The sequence below is a fragment of the Microcaecilia unicolor genome, chromosome 1, assembly GCF_901765095.1.
Source record: "Microcaecilia unicolor chromosome 1, aMicUni1.1, whole genome shotgun sequence".
NCBI lineage: Eukaryota > Metazoa > Chordata > Amphibia > Gymnophiona > Siphonopidae > Microcaecilia > Microcaecilia unicolor.
The window spans coordinates 606,914,465-606,932,036 of NC_044031.1; the positions used below are offsets into that span (position 1 = coordinate 606,914,465).

General features: G+C 42.1%; 1 long non-coding RNA gene across 1 annotated transcript; it reads left to right on the forward strand.

Moving 5' to 3' along the window:
* The first annotated feature begins 3,623 nt into the window (after window positions 1–3,623).
* Window positions 3,624–15,285, forward strand: LOC115460458. Its single transcript, XR_003940502.1, has 3 exons — window positions 3,624–3,689; window positions 3,736–3,739; window positions 15,272–15,285. It is a non-coding gene; the product is annotated as an uncharacterized LOC115460458 (long non-coding RNA).
* Window positions 15,286–17,572: the final 2,287 nt, after the last annotated feature.

Here is a 17,572-nt window from a genome sequence, read left to right on the forward strand (position 1 = left end):
AAAAGAGAGAGAAACAAAAAATTCAATATTGCTATACCAAAGTCACCCCTGGAAATCTTTTAATTAAAACACCATTTAAATTATAGGTTTTAGCAGAAGACATGGATAGATGTGAGTACTGGGTGGATGGGAAAAATCTTTTCTTTATCAGAACTGAAGTTTATCATTCTTTCATGTTGCAGACATAAATGATTAGTTCTATGATGGTAATGCTTTATTCCAGCTAGGAAACAAGAAGATGATCAATGCAATTTGAAAGATGGATATATGCTTTCCAAAGTGGACAGAGTTTCAATTTATTTGCAAAAAGTGTTGTCTGCTGGATTCCTCATCAGATACAGATTGGTATTTGCAATGAATCATGCCTTTCTTTGAGTGGCTGTATCTAAACAGTAGCAGCAAAGAACGAAACGTAAGATTAGAATCAAACACACCATTCAGTGAAAGCCTCCTCCTAATCTGCAGTGCAAAGAATCTGTCACTATGAAGAAACTAACAGCATTTTATATGATGAGATGGCTGAGTATCTTTCTGCTCACAAACAAGGAAAAGTCTCTTCAAATGAAAACTGAAATAGCCATATTAAGGGATCATCTGTGCATCAAAATGTACACTACACTAACACATTTGGGGGTAGGGGAACAAGCTGCCTACTTATTATTAATAATTATTTCTATAGTGCTACTAGAGGTATGCAGCACTGTACACACATGCAGGTACCTTCTCTGTCCCTAGAGGGCTCACAATCTATGTTTTATACCTGGGGCAATGGAGGGTTAAGTGACTTGCCCAAGATCACAAGGAGCTGCAATGGGAATTGAACCCAGGTCTCTAGGATCAAAGGCAACATAGCTGCCTATAACTGGAGCCACACCATGGGTGCAGGAAAAGAAAACACAATTTATTACAATTTACGGGTATAGAACAGGTCCTGTTCACTGGTGAGGGAAAAGTCAAACACAAAACTAGCCTGCAATCATAGAAATGTTCTTGGGTGGCCTGCTCCCCTAGGGTCACAGCATACCTTATTGTTTCCCAATCCAGTGGCACGGTCCCCAATGTTATCAATGTAGTGTCTAGTAGTTACTTGGGTCAAGCATCCAAAGGTGCAAGGTACCAGGCTGAACTTGGCCTACCTGACTGTAACATGCAGTTCGTACATAAGTGGTGGAGGCAAATGCAGTTGAGCATCGCTTCGTCCCTCTGGGCCTCCTTAACCTAGCTGTGCTTTGGGCTTTATATTTGTTGGACCATGCCCTCTTGGCTCTACCCCTCTCATGTCACTTCCCCCTTTGGGCAGGACCATAGGTTTTATGGTGGCTCTGACATGGTGAGGAAATATCAAGGGTCAGTATTTTTCAATGGAGAAGGGTAGATAGTGGGGTTCCCCAGGGGTCTGTGCTGGGACTGATGCTTTTTAAAATATTTAAAAATGATCTAGAGATGGGAATAACTAGTTGTGGAAAACAGGGACTTTCATGCTTGTGATTTGAAATATTGCCTTATGACACTTTTTCCCTTTCATAGTATTTTCCCTGTTTGGCCAGCAGGTGGTATCTGTCTTCTGCCCCATAGCTATAGCAGAGGTCTGTTTTCCTTTGAGCTTATTTTCCCCAAAGAAAAGAGGAAAACCCCTGAGGGGAAGAGTAACCTGCAATTCCACTGGTCAAACACCCTGAAGCCTAAGATCTAGCCCAGAAGGTGCTGTAATTCTGCAGTCTCAGAGTGTTGAGTGTGAAGAGAGTAGGCCTCTGCACTGAAACCCTGTTCAAATACTGTGAACAGTTACTTTTTCTGATCTCTCTAGGTATTATATAGGTAGCAAAAAAGTGTTGCATTAACTTGAATACTGAATTCTTGTTATTTTACCTGTTACTGTTTGCTGTTTACAACTTTTACTGTTCACTGTTCTACTTGTTTATGATAATAAACCTAATAGTTTACTAGCTCTGTTGTCCAAAACTGACTAAGAATCCTGGCAGTTTCTGTTCTGGGTCTGAGAGTGTTTTCTGGGGACTGTGGGGCCCCTAGCATTGTGCCCCAGTGTCCCTAGAAACCACTGGGGAAATAACTTGCAGGTGGGAGACTAGCCCAGAGGCAAGTGGGACCCAGCAGGTGGGTGGAGGGTACGCCCTAGTGTAGGCGCATGTGCACAGGTTGCGACAGGCCTAATATGATGGCAACCAGATGACCTCAGCATGGAGGAACTGCAGGACTTCCCTGTTCAGAGTTCTCCTGGGGTGAGACCAGATTTCTTGTGGGCAGAGGCCCATTTGTTGGCAGGGCCAGAGGTCTCGCCAGCTGGATTTCAGCAGATCTACATGTTAGAGCGACACTGGCTAGAGGAACAGTGGTGGGAAGAGTGGGAATTCCAGCTGCGGCGTGAAGAGCGGGAATTCCAACTCCAGAAAATGAAGGTGGAGATGGAAATGAATCATATCCAAAGCTCCCGCCCATCCACTATACCAAGGCCAGAAGCAAGATATGCCCAGATAAGTCCTAACTTGTTTACACAGTTTGATGATATCCGAGGTGACATTGATGGATATCTAACTGCCTTTGAGAAAGCTTGCCGCCTTAGTGAGATTCACGAGAAAGACTGGGTGCACTATCTGGGAGGAATGCTCACTGATAGAGCACTCGAGGTATTCCAAAGACTGTCCATGGAGACATGCTCCCAGTTTGAGGAGGTGCACAAAGCTTTCTTGAACCATTATGCCATTACCCCTGATACCTACAGACTTAAGTTTCAGACTTTGCAAAAAGGGGTCGATGACACCCACAGCGAGTTTGCAATCCAGCTGAGATACCAGTACCATAGGTGACTCAATGGATCTGAGGTTAAAATCCTGGAGAACTGCCAAAACCTGATGGTTCTGAAGCAGTTTCTACAGCTCTGTCATTCAGAGGTGAGGGAACATGTACAAGATTACCAGCCCCATACTCCGGAGAAGGCGGCTAAACACTATGCTAGACAGACTAATATCTGTTAATTGAGAAAGTAAAAGTGAATGATCAATAAGATCAAAAGCAGCAGAAAGATCCAAGAAAACTACAAGGGCAATGTCTAGAATTGCATGGAGATCACTAAGAAAAGAATGAGTTAATACAGAATAAGCCTGGCAAAGTTAGTGCTTCTTTAAATGAAGAACACACATGTCATCCACATGTCATACGGAACAGAAGCAGAAAAATGAGTGTATCCACATTTGCTAATCGACTCATCATAGAAGCAAATTCCTGAGGGTATCTCTGCTCTGGCCACCAAAAAAAGTCCAGTTAAAGTCAACAAACAGCTTTCAACTTGACACATGGCTTCACTTCAGAACTCAAAACCTTCCTCTTCTCAGATGCATATTACTAGTCTCTCTATTACAGTCCATGGAAGATGAGCCTGATGAACTTTGCAAGACTAGTTAGACCCTTGCCCTCCATTTCCCTCTGTTTTCTATCCTATCAAAATTGTAGTTCTACCCCTTCCTTCCTCATTATCGCCTTGTTTTTTGATGGGCAGGATAGAAAATCCTGAATAAAACTTGAAATCTGAAACTTCAGCAATGCATGAAAAAAATTAGTGAACAGTTACAGTGTTCCTAGTTCTCTTCCCTGCTACAATGCTCAGGCAGTCAAGCTTGGATGTCACTTCTGCCTCTTTTCTTTTCTACGGTGAGTGTCCAGCTGTCTTTTTTGTTTGGGAAGGAGAGTGTGGGTCTGCATTCATCGTCTCTCCCTCAGTGTTGTGCACACAGTTCACTGTAGGTTAGTGGGCATCTGCATGCTGTTGACAGGAAAAAAACCAAAACCTCTGGCTGCCAGTTGGCTCACTTCCCTTCCTCAATTACTTGGAGGGGGTAATAGTCTATTTGACTTCTTTCCTTGGGAAGAAACTGGTTCACAGTAATGTATGAAATGCTAACCACTTGTGCTTTATGAAACAAAAGGCCCATAGACCAGAAGTTTTATTTAGCATCTATTGTGGCATAATTATAACCTGGAGAAAGATGTAGGATTCTCTGTCAGATAAATTGTGATGGTGGAAGGGAAGCTGAGACAAAGATAAAGGTGTACTTGGAGAATTAATTGTTAGAATCACAGAGTAAGCATTGAACGAGCTTGAAGAGGACCCAATACATCAAAGATAGATGTCCTTCTACCATCCATATGGAATTGCTATAACCAAATTTACCATGCACCAGGTGAATTAAGCATTACATTGGAAAATAAGGTGGCAATTCTATAAATTGGCACCAAGATTTATACACTCTAATGCCTTGTGCTTAGCACCAATTCTATATTGGCATCTGGGTGCTAAGATTTCATTATAGAATGTGAGCATAATCGACAGCAAAACAAAAAATAACAAAAACTGAAAGATGATGGAGGCCACTCCAGAGGTCTTCAGGGGGCATCTTTGGTCCCCCAGACTTTGCATTGAAGAACACTATGCTAGACTCTTATTTTTAGAATATACAAAAAATATGGCATTTGCTCCTTCTTCCACTCCACTAATCTTAAGGTTAGGGAGGGGTAGATAAATGCTGGGATGGCATCTGCTGAAGGCGAGGGCTGACTTTGGGGTACGTTAATGAAAAACTAAGCAAAATGATTTTTGATTCCATTTTTATAGCCCTGCAGTTTGATGTATTGTATTTTGTTCCTATAATTGGCACATTTCACATGCAACAGTGTTTTAGGTCCCCTTTTCTCATTCTGTGCTGTGAGCACCTCCACTGAAGCAGTTAATCATTGGGATGTATAGGAAAACTACCTCTGCCATGATGACAGTCTAATTTCTCTCTTAGTGAAGGCATTGAATATCTATGCCTTACTAATAGTGTTATTTGTTATTCCGCCGACAGATAAAGGCATTTTAATGGAATTCAAACCCAATGCAAGGAGATAAAGAAAAGCAATTGTGAATGTATCCTTTCATAATTACTTATGGCCCGCCATTGCACTGACCTTCATTGTCATAGCTGTGAAGGTGACAAACACTTTTATTAAAGCCAAAGGGATCATTAGAAAATACTGAGGTTGGATAGCAACACTCAGTGTTTACGTCAATTATTGTTTTTTTTTTAAAGAAAAATCTCAAGACAAATGATACGGCCTACAGTAATATTTTGGGCTGATCATTAATACTTACATATTCATATCTGTATGTATAGAATAGACATAAAACTTTTTTTTTTAACAATGTGGAATCTTTTACTGTTGGAATTGAACTTGTTTATTACAAGGCTGTTATGCCACAGCTTAGTCCCAAGTGAAGCACACTGAGGGCTAATTCTGAAATAGCATCTGGGTGCTGAAATTCCTTTATAGAATGCCAGCATTAGTCAGCATTTACACCATGCCAATAGGATGCCTAAATGCAGTACTTTAGCACTTAACTTACAGTATTCTGCAAGGGAGCCAGTTCAGGAATAATGTCAGGAAGTAGTTCAAGTACCTTTTCACTGAAAGGGTGGTAGGTACCTGGAATGCCATCCCGTAGGAGGTGCTGGAGATGAAAACGGTAACGGAATTCAAAAAATGTGTGGGATAAACACAAAGGAATCCTATTTAGAAGGAATGGATCCAAAGAAGCTTAGCGGTGATTAGGTGGCAACACCGGTAATTGGGAAATAAAGCCAGTGCTGGGCAAACTTCTATAGTCAGCGCCACGATCAGCTTCAGTAGCTGAAGAACAAGGCCAATGCTGGACAGTCTGTGCCCTGATTGTGTCTGACTAGATTTGGATGGGCTGATGTGGAGCTTTTCAGGGGCTACAATGACAACTTCAGAAATTGGAGAACAAGGCCAATGCCAGGCAGACCTCTACGGTCCGTGCCCTGAAAAAGGCAAGGACAAATGAAGTTCAAGTATACATATGTGATATCACATTATACCTTATGCAATGAGTCATCTTGTTGGGCAGACTGGATGGATCGTGCAGGTCTGCCGTCATCTACTATGTTACTGTATTCATAAATGGTGGTCCCTCATGCACCACCCATGCTCCTCTCCTGTGAATTCCCCCTCAAATTTATGCACTGAGAGTTGCGCATGTCATTTCTAAAATAGCGCTGAGCACACATCTAGCACTTACACACTCAAGTGCGCACTTACATACGTTTTAGTCATCTATAATATAAGTGTGCAGATGGCACTTAAATTTAGGTGCCAAATTGTAGAATGAGGGGTGTGAGAGTGCAGGTGAAAGGGGATCCGGGAAGGCATGAAGAAAGGGGGTACAGGGAGCTGGGGAATCCCAACGGGGCAGATTTCATGTGCACAACACCCACATTCAGAAAGCTGGGCTACCGGAGGCAGAGAGGTTGGCTGGGTTAAGGAAGAAGGGGAGGAACTACCAGTCCCAGAATCCTTCTCTTCCCCACCCGGCTGTGCAAGAGTTAGGGGAGGAGATAGAAGATTGGGAAATGGTCTCTGAGGAAGGTGATGAGGGCCAGCTGGAGAGATTGGGGGTGGGGAAAGTTGGAGAGGAGGATAAAATGGAGATTACTGAAGGGCTAGGGGAGGAACAGATGGAGATTGGAGCCCTGGCTCAAACCCAAAAAGCTGCTGTAAGAGGGTGGCTAGCTGTACCTTGGAGAGACTGGTGGAAGACCGGAGGAGAGAGGCTGAGGCACTGGGGGAAATCTCTACTAAAGAGGAAACAGGTGCAGCCTGTGGGAGAGAAAGAGAGCTGGGCACAATTGAAACCCCAGCCTGAACCAGGTGGGAATAAAGCTGTGTAACCATGCTGTAAGAAGGTGCAAGAAAGACTGTGTAAACTGTTGCATACTAAAAAGGTCTGGGCTGTAACCTACCAAGCTATTGGGTTTTTCCCTCTGATAATGTACTGTTCCCTAAGTGACGTAAACTGAGCTAAAGTGAGTTTGAAGTTATATGGACTGTTTTGAATCTGAATTTGACTGTGTTGAACCTGAATTGTGCTCTGGGCTGCTGGCCTAAACAACTTGGAGTGAAGGGTGTTTTGTTTGATTTGAAGCAAGAAAATAAAAGCTCTTACTTATAAACATTGGGCTTTGAATGTGCCTCTGTGCAAGGAACGGAGGGAGGAGGAAGTCCTGGGGAGTTTGCAGGGCCTGGAGCCAAGGCTCAGAGGAGCCAGATTGCTGTGGAGTGAAGGCAACAGTCGTGTGGAGGAAGAGGCAGCTAAGCAGGGTCAAGCCTGGATGGGTAACCCAGCTACAGGGGGTAGATGCTCCGAAAGATTTTGATGTGCTTAAAGTCAAACACTGTGAGTAAAACATAAGGGGTCGATATTCTATGCATTTTAACCAGCCAGAAATGTCTCCTGACTGGTTAAATTGCCTGTTCAGGGATAACTGGTCATTTTCAGCAGCACTTAACCGGTTAGAGCTGAACTCAAAACCAGCTAATTTGGGGGTGTTTCGGGGCAGAGTCAGTACTTGGCCAGTTAAAAGTGCTAATATTCGGAACTTAACTGGCCAGGTTAACCACATAAAAGTTGGTCCTATCTTTATGTGGTTCACCATAGCTGGTTAAGTTAGCCGGTTCCACAAACCCAGAAATTCAATGCTGGTGCCCAAACATGGCCCTGCATTAAATTTCAAAGTTTAGCATCAGCAGCACTCAGCAAGATGCTGAATATCTAAACCTAAGTAAATAGTGCATGCTTTTACCCTTAGCCTAGTTACTTGCCTTTTCCGCAAAGTAATGAAATGCAGACATCATTATGGCAAAATGAGGCTGTAGCTTTATTCCACACCAGGAGCAAAATGCAACAAAACCATAAGATGCCATGCACAATAGCAATAATATGCCCCACTCCTCAACCCATTGCATATCCAGGAATAACACCAGCAGCAGTTAGCAAAACCATCATCACTGCCACCTGAATATAGGCTAGAGTATGCTTATAGAGCATCTGTTCCCTGGAGCTGGCTGTCAAAGGTACATGAATAGCTCGTAAATCTGCTGCAAGTGAGAACAGAAATATTTTTGTGCTTGCTGTTTGCCCACAAACTGGTCTCCTCGATAGTTAAACTATCTTCTGTCACATCTTGGAATGAGCTTAAGAAAATACCGTATCCATCCAAATATCTGCCAGATGAACTTCATCAGATTGATATGGCCCTGGGCAATCAGCTTTAATCAACCAAAGGACACAATGCAAGCTGAAAGTATCACTACAAATGTAGAAATCTCACAGTTACATCAGTGGCATAGCCGCAGGTGGGCCCAGGTGGGCACAGGCCCACCCAGTTTGGGCTCAGGCCCACCCAGCAGTGACACATCTCTGTGATTGGCAGGACTCCCTAAGCCACACCAGCTGAAGACTCCTGACATCTCCCTTCCCCTGCAGGCATTCCAGCATCTTAAACAGGGACATAGCCAGACACCCAATTCTGGATGGGTATGACAGCCCCACCCCCACTGCTCCTCCCTGCCTGGCATCTTCTCCTTTCCTCTCAGGTGATTAGGGGATCACTTAACGCCACTCCTCTGAGTGGAAGGAAGAGCCGGGCCAGTGCAGGCATAGGAAATGTGTGGCTGCTGGTGGAACTAAAGGATTTAAAGATAAAAAAGGGTGGTGATCGGGGTGCTGGAGTTAACTGACCCTCCTGATCTCCTGGAGGGAGAGATGCCAGGAGTCTTTAGCTGGCACGACTTGGGGGTCTCCATCAGCCATATTGCTGCTGTATTGCTGCTGGGTGGGCCTGAGTCCATAGTAAGTGGCTAAACCAGTGGTCTCAACTTCACCCCCTCAACCCCCCCCCCCTCCCACTTGAAAGCCTACATTTCTTTACCGGCGGTGAGCAGCAACTCACACCCACTGCTTGTGTGGGCCTCAAGCATTTCCTCTGACACATCTTCCTGGTTTTGCATAGGTGGGGCGAGGTCAGAAAAGGGCTGTTTTACACGCTAATAAACAAACCTCAGTTAAAATCCTAACAAAGCCTGCTTGTCATGCAAAATGGTCAACTGGATTTTCCTTCCTCTGATGCCCAAACCATGCCAAAACCCATGTAATTTTGAGAAAATGGCCATACTCATCAACACATTAGACACCCACTGCTCAGACACTAACCCCCTGATATTTACCTGTAATGGTCAACAGTTTTTTAAATGCCAGCGTCCATGGTTAAGTATAACCTAGATAATTGTCTAAGTGGAACTGACGTTTTTTTCAGCCATCATGCTGTGGCTTTCTTCAGGGTACACTTTACGGTCTGCAGTTTGTTTTTATATATAGTGGATTCTCAAATCGCCAAAATTCAAATTTGTGACCAATGGTCTTTCCGGCCTCAGTTTCCCACCAAAATCTCCTTCCTTCCTGAGGAAACTGCCCACCTCAGACCCACTACAGTAGAAGTCCAAATAGCCAGAGGCCAGAGATCCATACCTCCCGAGAATCAGGACCCCTAAAAATTACAGCATGTGGACCACCCGAGAATCCAAACTACAACCTCCCTCCCTCCTACCCCCCCCCCCTCCACACACACACACATGATCCCGCAGCTCCCCCTCTGCTCCAGTTCCTGCTTGCGGCTCTCTCTCACTTCCCGATGTACAATACCTTTTCAGAAGTTTTCCGTGCTGCAATGCCTGTAGCAACCTTACTCACAGGTTGCCTCTGGCCTGCACCAGGCCTTTCCTTCTGACCCATCTCACCCTTCTGAAAACAGGAAGTTGCATCAGAAGGGGCAGGATAGGTCAGAGGGGAAAGGCCTGGTGAAGGCCGGAGACAGTCTTTCAGTAAGTCTGCCACTAGTGCGGCAGCATAGAAGGCTTTTGAAAAGGTAGATCTGGAAGTGAGATAGAGCAACAAGCAGGGCATGGAGGGGAAGGAGAGATGCTGGACCATGTGTGGGTGGGGAGGGTAGGCATAGCCATGGGGGGGCTAGGGCCCTTCCTTTGGGCTCAGGCCCTTGGGCCCCCTCTTATGGGGAAGAGAGACACAGAGAGATGCTAGATGGGGAAGAGAAACACAGACGCTGGAAGGGAAGAGAGACAGACATTGAAAGGGGAAGAGAGACGCTGGATAGAGAAGAGAGACACAGATGCTGCATGGGGAAGAAAGCGAATAAATACTGTATACTGTACCCATTTTTTTATTTGAGCTTTTACAGTATGTTTTTTTTCTGTTTTCTGTATTTGTTAATGAATAAATCAATAAAATTTGCCTGTTCATTTCTTTATTCTCCCTTAAATTTTAATGTTAAAAGTACTTCCTGAGAATCCAGAAAATCTGAAAATCCACCAATCACCGACAAACTGCAGACCTCACAGCAGACCGTGAAGAAAGCCACAGCATGACGGCTGAAATGTTGGTTCTACTTACTCAATTATCTAGGTTATATTTAACCACAGAAGCTGTCATTTAGAAACCACTGACCATTGCAGTTAAATATCAGGAGGTTAGTGTCTGAGCAGCAGATGTCTAATGTGTTGATAACTGTGGCTATTTTCTCAAAATTACACGAGTTTTGGCATGATTTGGGCATCAGAGGAAGGAAACATCAGTTCCACTTACTCAGATGGGGCAAGAACTGGACAACTGCAACAATCATGACACCAGCCATGTGCTAGGAGGTGAGAGGCTGATATGCACAGACAGGGAGAAGGACCTTGAGGTGAAAGTATCTGAAGGCAACTTAACAGTGTGACAAGGCGGTGGCTGTAGCCAGAAGGATACTATTCTATTCTGTTTCGATACTTCTATACCACCTTTAAAAGAGTCTTCAAGGTGGTTTACAAGCAAGAGAATATCCTCTTTGGACATGACTGACATTATTACAATAGACTACTAATATATAGTTAGTTAAATAGGTAAGATTTTAAAATTTTCCGAAATAGACTAGGCTGTATAGAGAGAAAGGTGCAACTAGCAGAAGAAAGGAAGTGTTGATGCCCCTGTACAAGTTGTTGGTGAGGCCCCACTTGGAGTATTGTGTTCAGTTTTGCAGGCCGAATCTTGCTAAGGGTGTAAAAAGACTTGAAGCGATCCAGAGGAAGATGACAAAAATGGTATGGGGCTTGCACCAAAAGACATAAGAGAAGAGACTGGAAGACCTGAATATGTATACCCTACAGAAGAGGAGGAACAGAGGAGATATGATACAGATGTTTATATACTTGAAAGGTATTAATATAGAAACAAATATTTTCCAGACAAGGGAAAATGGTAAAACTAGAGAACATGAATTGAGGTTGCGAGGTGGTAGACTTAGGAATAATGTCAGGAAATTCTTTTTCATGGAGAAGGTGGTTGATGCCTGGAATGCTCTCCCAAGGGAGGTGGTGGAGAAAGAAAAATGGTGACGGAATAAAAAAATACATGGGATGAACACAGAGGATCTCTAATTAGAAATGAATGGTATAAAAAAGCAAAACTTAAATGGGCACATCTGTACACTGGCATTGAATCTCCAGATTTGTGTTGCTGGCTATCCCTTATCCAGTTAAATGTGAAATTCAGTACTTAACCACCTAAGTGAAACCAGAAAAAGATAGGACTTTATTTGGTCTTCTTTGTCCAGTTAACTTGGGTAGTTATGTGCCGATTTCACCCTGGACCACCCACCAAATAGCCAGCTATGACTGATGGTCAGTGCTGATATTCAGTGCTGCTGAATATTGGTGGATAGCCTCACACAAGTGATTTAACCGAGAAGGGGCTTCTCCTGCCTGGTTAAATTGCTTTCAATATCAACCCCTATATTTTTAGCTGCTGTCAGATTGCTTCCTGCTGATTTTTTGTTTCCTGTATCTAATTCTTGTTCTGCAGCTCTGCCTCATGGCTCTGATGGACCCCTAGTAGCTCGATCGCTAGTCAATAACTGGTTTCACTCACATCCTTACCTTACCCAAAAGTGATATCATCTAAACTCTAGCACTCTCATTTGAACCACTCTATTCAAGGACTCCTTGGCCCTGTCCTCTTGTATTTATCACTTTTTTTTGGTCTCAGCTCTCCTTATGGCCCAACCTATACCATATTTTAGGTGGAGACACTGCCCCCTGCCTTGTCGCCCCCCCCCCCCCCCCCCAAATTTTCATGCTTATTCCAGGGTTAGCATTTTCCTGGGCCCTCCTTTCTCCTCCACTCTTCTCTTCATCAAGTAACCCATGTATCAAACATGCTACAGGCAGGATGGTTACATGTTAGATCCATCTGCAATAAAGACCTTTTGATCAGGTCTAGACCAAAACATCTAACTTTTAGCCTTGGATGTTTTTGCTTTGTTCTATTATGGCAGAAAAAATGTCCAAGTTTTGGAAGAGCCTAAATCCCACCGACAACATGCCTCCTTGTGATTTGGACACACTGCAAAGAAAATGTCTCAAATCTTAAGAGGCATCAAGGGTTAATTGTAATTGCAAAGGTTCAAAGAAAAATAATGATTATTTTTAAAAGAAATTGTACATTTCCACGGAAAACATAATTGAAAAGTTGCTACTTACAGTTTGATGCATGGATAAGAACTTCTTCCTTCTACGTTGAGTTCACCTGGAGATGTCTGGAAATCCTGACACTTTGTTACCATCCCCTGTAATAAGTTTACCATATATTCCCTGAAATAGAATAGCTCAGGTAGTGTCACAGTGATCCATAACCACCTTCCAAAAGGCTGTTGACATGGATATTAGCTCTGTTCCTGGCACAAGCAACTGAAAACAGGGCCATAGGAAATAAAAGAAAGTGTCTGTAATCCCACTACCCACACCTGGAACATGTTTTACTACAGTAGTGACAAATGCCAAGAACACGAAAGTAAGACATGCAAAAGTTTTACCACTGACTGATGGTTAATGATCTCAGCTAAACCCATATTATGACAATGCGTTCTCACCATTCATTCCAAATCATAAGTACATAAGTATTGCCACACTGGGACATACCAAAGGTTCATCAAGCCCAGGATCCTGTTTCCAACAGTGGCCAATCTAGGCCACAAATACCTGGCAAGATCCCAAAAAGCTCAATACATTTTATTCTACTTATCCCAGAAATAACTAGTGGATTTTCCCCAAGTCAATTAAATAATGGTCTATGGGCTTTTCCTTTAGGAGCCGTACAGACCTTTTTTAAAACCCTGTTAAGCTAACCACCTTTACCACATTCTCTGGCAACGAATTCCAGAGTTTAATTACACATTGAGCGAAGAAAAAGTTTCTCTGATTTGTATTAAATTTACTACTTTGTAGCTTCATCGCATGCTAGTCCTAGTATTTTTGAAACAAATGATTCATGTCTACCTGTTCCACTCCACTCATTATTTTACAGACCTCTATCATATCTCCCCTCAGCTGTCTCATAAATGTCTGCACCACAAGAAATACTGTAGTTCAAAAAAAAAAAACATCACATTTTCTGTACAAGCCCTAGCCAATCAGCTCAAAGGCCAAACTTAAGGACAAAAACCATTTTTTTCTTTACAAAGGATGACAAAGCCTGTGCCTCACGAACAATCAGTACCTGCCAGACACTGCCAAAGTCTTCCAAATGCTATTTCTCCTCCTCCTCTAGCCTCCACTAAACCCTGGAGGAAAGATTGCCAGAGACACAAAATCTGTTTTTACCTGTTGTGGAACCCTAATGAAACAATTCAGATAGAGCACTAGGGATGTGCACAGAGTGAAGTATTTGTTTGTTTTCAGTTCCTGTGAGCTTTTCCCTAATTTTTAGACACTTTCAGTTCATTTCACACATTTGTTTTAATAAAAGTGTTTTAACACACATTGGAATTCTTTAAAATGCACTAATTGATTTAACACATGTTAAGTCATAGGTGAATGCACATTAAATCAATTTAGCTAGCAGCAACTTTTAGAGCACTCGATCAAGGCCACTAAGCATCTAATAAAAACTCTACCCATCTTTACTACTCATCAGGCAAATTTGAATTACTCAATCAACAACTGCAGCTGCAGCAAACTTAGGAGCCCATTTACCAAACAATGGTAAAAAGTGCACTTTTCACGTCCCTGCATGGGTCATTCCCATGTGCTAAGGCCATTTTTACCACTGGGGTAAAATGAGCAATTTTTCTAGTTTTCTTAATAATGTCCATGCACTAATTTTTTCATTAGAGCGTGAACTGTACCACCACCCTTTATGCAGGCGGTAAATGCTGCCACAACCATTAACCTTTCCAATATCCACTGAAGATAAGTAGAGAATGCCTCCAAATAAGCACATACCATTGAACGGACCATATTCATACATCTGTCAAAATGTATAACAGTGGATGAAACTGAAAAACAAATTTTAAGGAATCAGGGTGTAGTGGTAAAATTCTGAAGACTCTCAAGGTAATTGGCAAAAGAAAACTCTCAAAAGAACACAACAACTATAACTCTGTGAGGTGCATTCGTATTGTTTGAAAGGGTAAGGGAAAAAGCCTCTGATTCAAGCCCAACCTCCAACCCAATAGTTATAGGTTAATAACAAGGGTGGAGTTTTTATATATGTAAATGTTGGGTATATTTTTTGTCATAGGCAAAAAACCCTTTGATATACATAAATGCTATCTCCACAGAGTATATTTTATTTTATTTTTATTTGTTACATTTGTATCCCACATTTTCCCACCTATTTGCAGGCTCAATGTGGCTTACATAATACCGTAGAGGCAATCGTCATTTCAGGTAGTGAAACAAATACAGAGAGTTGTAGAATGAGGTTCATGTGTTATAGGCACATTGGGGAATCGTAGAGGGGAAGAGTTGCGTAGAGTCTATTACGAGCTTTGGTTTCGTTGTGTTGCAAAGTTTAGGCACTTAGGTTGGGTCGGATGGGTATGCCTTTTTGAACAGGTTGGTTTTTAGTGCTTTCCAGAAGTTCAGGTGGTCGTACATGGTTTTCACGGCTTTTGGTAATGCATTCCACATTTGTGTTTTTATGTAGGAGAAGCTAGAAGCATAGGTTGATTTGTATTTGAGTCTTTTGCAGCTTGGGTAGTGGAGGTTTAGGTATGTTCGTGTTGATCTGATTGTGTTTTTTATTGGTAGGTCTATGAGGTCTGTCATGTATCCCGGGGCTGCGCCATAGATGATTTTGTGGACCAAGGTGCAGATTTTGAAAGTGGTACATTCTTTGATTGGTAGCCAGTGTAGTTTTTCTCCGAGTGAATTTGTGGTATCAGAGTGAGTGATGAGTCTAGCAGTATCACAAGATTCCTGACCTGTGATTTTAAGGGGAGTTCATACTTCCCAAAAGGTATTTGAAGTCAGGTATTTGTCCATTTATGTTTGGTTCTCAAAGAATCTCTGTTTTATTTGGGGTCAGGCAGAGTTTGTTGTTGTTTGCCCATTCCTGAGTTGTAGTTTCACAGGCAGTCAGTTTACTCAGAGCTGTGGGTAGATCTGATTCAGTAGGTAGGGGTAGTTGAACATCATCAGCGCAGATGTAGAATTTTGTGTCCATTGTCCGAAGCAGCCCAGTCAGAGGCTTGAGATAGATATTAAATAAAATGAGAAACAGTATGGATCCCTTTGGTACCCCACAGTCCAGTGCCCAAGGTAATGATGTGATGTTGCTGAACTGATTGTTATCTGTCTGACAGATAGGATTTGAACCAAGTAAATACTGTGCTACTGATACCTGTTTCTGCCAGTCTTGTAAACATGATATTATGATCCATGGTGTCGAAGGCTGCCAACAAATCAAGCAACATTAGTATCGAGGCAGATCCCCTGTCAGGGTTTCTGTGCAGATCATCAATAAGGGACACAAGAACTATCTCTGTTCTGTACCCAGGTCTGAAGCCAGATTGACATGGGTCTAGCCCAGTAGTTCCCAAACCTGGTCCTGGAGGCACCCCAGCCAGTCAGGTTTTCAGGATATCCAAAATGAACATTCATGAGAGAGATTTGCATGCACTGCCTTCACTGCATGCAAATCTATCTCATGGGTATAGCTAGATAGGAGTTTTGCCTCTTGAGTTTGTATCTTATATGCGGATGGAGGAGTCTGCTGTTTCTTCATCCCCACATTACTGGGATATCTGAAGATCTTTGGTTTACTACACCAATTATCCAACGTAAACAGAACTGACCCGTTGTCGGAAAACTGAAAAGTCAGATAATACAGAAAATACTGCATAAACTCCTTAAACAATGCATAAACAAAGGCATAGTATTCCCAATTTTTAAAAACTGCTCTAAAACAAAAATTTTATTAGAAATAAATGAGGTGACATCACCAGATATTCTGTCGGATATGCCGGATGGCCAGATAAGTGAGACTGTACTGTATATATATATATATATATATGACAATGACCCATTTTAAAGCAAGCACAAAACAATAAGCCTGTCCCTTTTAAAAGCAGGCAACCTCTAAATCTCATATATATTAACATTTTACAAAACATATTAAACAAAGCAACCATTTACTTTCTCTTATTAAATTATTAGGTCTGGGATTCGAAGCAGTATCACAAGGAACAGTAGAATGACACAGCAGCCAGATTGATCTTTGGTAAGACACGATTCCAAAGCACCACACCACTTCGTGAAAAATTGCACTGACTTCCTATCAAAGAATGCATCTCTTTCAAAATCTGCACCTTAGTCTACAAGATTATCTATGGTGAAGTCTCAGGTTACATGATCGACCTAATCGATCTCCCAATCAGAAATAGTACCAGTTCATCACAGTCTTACCTGAATCTCCAATACCCAAATTGCAAGGGACTAAAGTACAGGATAACCCATGCATCCAACTTCTCTTACATAGGCACGCGCCTGTGGAACGCATTGCCACAAATGATGAAAACAACTTATGATCACCTAAAATTCAGAAAATTATTAAAGACTCACCTATTCGGAAAAGCATATCCGAATGACCCAACTTAAGTGACTAGACCCTGCAACACTTCACTATCAAGATCGTATTGGACATTGACAAACTCGTTTACCTCAACCCAACTTGATTGAATCTTACCTTCCCTATCCCAATATAACATTTTGTACTAATCCCGTACCGGAATTGGCAAATGCCTTAACGGTATTATGTAAGCCACATTGAGCCTGCAAATGTGTGGGAAAATGTGGGATACAAATATAACAAATAAATAAATAAATAAAACAGATGCTAACAATAGACCCTCAAAAAGGTAATATTATAAGTGGGTGCTTAGATGAGTGCTTAGATAAAATGCATTTTAAGCATTAGGGACAGTGTAGCTGCAAAGAAATTATAAACCGCTTAGGTGTAGGAGGTATAAAAATACTTAAATATATAAATTATAGTGTGTTGAGCTATTTTATAAAGACAAGTAGGAACATTCTTGTCTTAATAAAATATCAACATAGTTCATAGTTTATTTGTACTTACTGTACCATCCAAGCTAACTGTGGGCATACATTAGATTTAGTTGCAACACTAACCCAGTCAGGGATGCCTCAGGTATGGTCAGAAGTGGATTGGTCGCCTTTATTATGGTCAGATTATTATTTAATGACGTTTACTTTGTATTTTAGTAATTAAAAAAAATAAGCAGGTATGTGGAAATGTAGGTCCTTGAAGAAAGATAGAATCAGGTAAATTTTGGTCATCTGTTGATAGGAATCTGAACTTTAATGAAGATTC